The sequence below is a fragment of the Vanessa cardui genome, chromosome 20 (genome assembly GCF_905220365.1).
Source record: "Vanessa cardui chromosome 20, ilVanCard2.1, whole genome shotgun sequence".
Classification (NCBI taxonomy): domain Eukaryota; kingdom Metazoa; phylum Arthropoda; class Insecta; order Lepidoptera; family Nymphalidae; genus Vanessa; species Vanessa cardui.
Window position 1 is genome coordinate 12386213 of NC_061142.1, and position 3154 is coordinate 12389366.

The window sequence follows — 3154 nt, forward strand, 5'->3', positions numbered from 1 at the left end:
GGCCGTTTAGTAGCGAGCTAGTTACACCAAGCTCTGTCTTGCTACCTGTACTACAAATAGCTTGTAATTATGTTAAAGAGGTAATAAATTTTCCGCTATACAGCACTGTATATACTTGTATAGGAAACTGGGTTTAGTTTATGCAATGAAACATGAAAATACAATATTATTTCTTTATTCTATGAATAAAATTACATTAATAAAATGTAAAGGCATCGCTTACAATCCTTGTCTTCCATAAAACGAATGCTAATATAGTTTTATAGTGTTGTTTATGTATTTGGTATATGGTTCACGTCTAACGAGCCACCTTATGGTAGGTAACCACCGTATATACATTAGCGCTGTAAGAGATAATGATCATGTCTCATCACCAGGGGCGCAGCTACCGTCGTATCTGCCGTATCAATTATACGGGGCCCCCGGCTGGGGGGGCCCCCAACACACGTAAACAAAAGACAGATGACAGACAGATAATTATAATTAATAATATTAAATAATATTTCTTTAAATTTTATGCAATTATTTTTGTAAGAACTCTTTATCCTTCCTAAGGGCCCCCAAAAAATTTTTTACACAAGGCCCCGTCAAGGCACGCTACGATTTTGCTCATCACAAAAATGCAGCAATCTTGGGCGTTTCAATGTCATGGTCCTTTTGTGAGTACCACTTGCTCACTCACCTTTTAAACGAAAACTCAACAATAATAAGTATAGTTGTTTTGCGGTAGAATACCTGATGAATGGATGGTTCCTAGTCGGACGGGCTTTCACAAAGCTACAAAGTATTTCATCATTCTCCTGTCCTTATCCAAAGATTATTTGGGGTCGCCGCAACATGTATTTTCCTTCCATACTTCTCTGTATTACACACACAAGTAACATTCTTTCTAACCATATCCACTTTCACACAATCCATCCATCGTTTCCTTGGTCGTCCTCTACCTCTATATCCGTCCACATCCATGCTCAAGGCTTTTCTCACAATATGTTCCTCATTCCTCCGCATTACATGCCCATACCATGATAGCCGCCTTCCACATAACTTCTCGGCCATCGGTGTCACTTTCAAACTTCCTCTTGCATGCAACATGCAATTGTCTTTCAGTCATCCCTTTTTAGCCCAACACTCTGATCCATATAGTAAAGCTACAAAGTATTTATAAGTGTTTATATATAAAATGACTGAATTGGTTCGTATCATATGCGTTCTTACACTATTAACTCCATTGAGTTAAAAATTTTAACGATTATTATTAACGTGGTCTGTAGTCATATCTACATACATTCAAATCAAATGAAATCAAAATATACTGTATTCAAGTCATTACAAGCCATTTTGAATCGTCACTTTACAAACTATATTAATTGAAGCCACCGGTTCAGAATTTAGATTCTACTGAGAAGAACCGGCAAGAAATCAGCAGGTAATCTATTTCAACATCGAATACACAATGAATCCTGCCTGCGTAGTAGTAGTAGGCGGTAATAATTGACTAGTTTTGATGTATTTTTAGAAAGCCTTTAGAGAGAGGTTCATTAATATGTACTTTTTTACTATATTAGCTTATCTAACTATTTTTTTTAAAGAAGATTGTAAGTTTTTTTAGTTATCATTCCATATATATTTTTAAAAAAATAATAAAGCTTGAGAAGTAATTATTAAATGTATATCTAATCGTTAGATACATAATACACAAGATCTTAATAAGACAGCTAAAGACAAATTTAAATTATTGTAATTTCTAAGCTATTCTTTTTTATCGTTTCAACAATCACCATTTAAAATAATAAAATAAAAATTAAACGTTTTAATCGCACCATTTGATCAAACGAGATATCCTCAATAAGACGTATTAATTATAGACGATTCGGCTAACTTAATTAACCATTCCCTTGTAATTACGAATTCGGAGACAAAATTGGTACATTAGTATGGCAAAACTCAATTTTCAATTGGCTCAACAAAGCTGTTACACGGTATCTAAAATACTTTAGGTACATCAACTTAATTGAACGGCCTGAGGTATATACACATAATAGATATAATTGCACAGCTTTCAACCAATATTTATTAGGCTAACTACAGATGTACTTTTTTATAAACGCCTAAATTGTTATTTAATAAAAATGTAAACAAATAAAGTATCTTTTAATTTATGATCCATATTATCATTGTCGAATATGATACTTTTAATTCTTAGTTCTGACACATAAATACTACTACAAATTTGCTATATTTCAACCTATAAATCCTTCTGTATCATCAAAAAGATCTTAAGCTGCAGTTATCATCGCCTGTATGGCTGTTTTGAAAAAAAAAAAACCACTTAAAATCTTTATATTGTTAGGTCATGATAGCGGAGTCTTAAATGACGTATCGGTTGATATCTGGATTTAAAAATGGAACCCCATCGTTGACTACTTTTCATTTCACACCACTCGTTCAGTCTGTAATCAGCCTAATCGTTAGGATAATTAATTTGAATGATATTGCAGTACATAAAACAATGATTATATTTCATTCCAACGAATATTAAAGCCCAATATCGTTGGATTCCATTAGCTCTGAATGGGCATGGTATTTTCATTTACATTTCACAATCGATTTCGAATTACTCAACGGTTTGCGAACATTATGCTAACACACATGACCAAAAAATTATGTGAAAAGATGAGAGGCTCTATAGCAAGCAAGTAAGAACTTAAAGATAATATCAAATATTCATATATATTATATTTTTCTTGGAAAAAAGAACAGATGTTCGTCCTTATTTCCAAGATAATTAGACTTACATACTTAGAGATCAGAGATCAGATCATATATAAAATTAGTTCCCATTTTAAGTGAGCATCATACCTTAGTTTTATTTATGAAAAACATTAGTTACAAACTCGTATTACAAATAAAGCTACCACAGCTGAAGTATGTAGTAAAGATTGTAGGTCCACCGAACGTAACCGGCAAGAAACTCCCAAACTAGACGATCTCTTAAACTTTATGAACAAGGTCTACCCTTGTTCATAAATATGTAATCTTATTCTTCTTTTTATTCCTCTTCAAAGTTCAGGCTTGGTTGTAATCTTGAAAACAGGTCGTATACCTGTTCTGAGCAATACGAAAAAGTGGTGCAACGTTAGATATCCCAGCATAT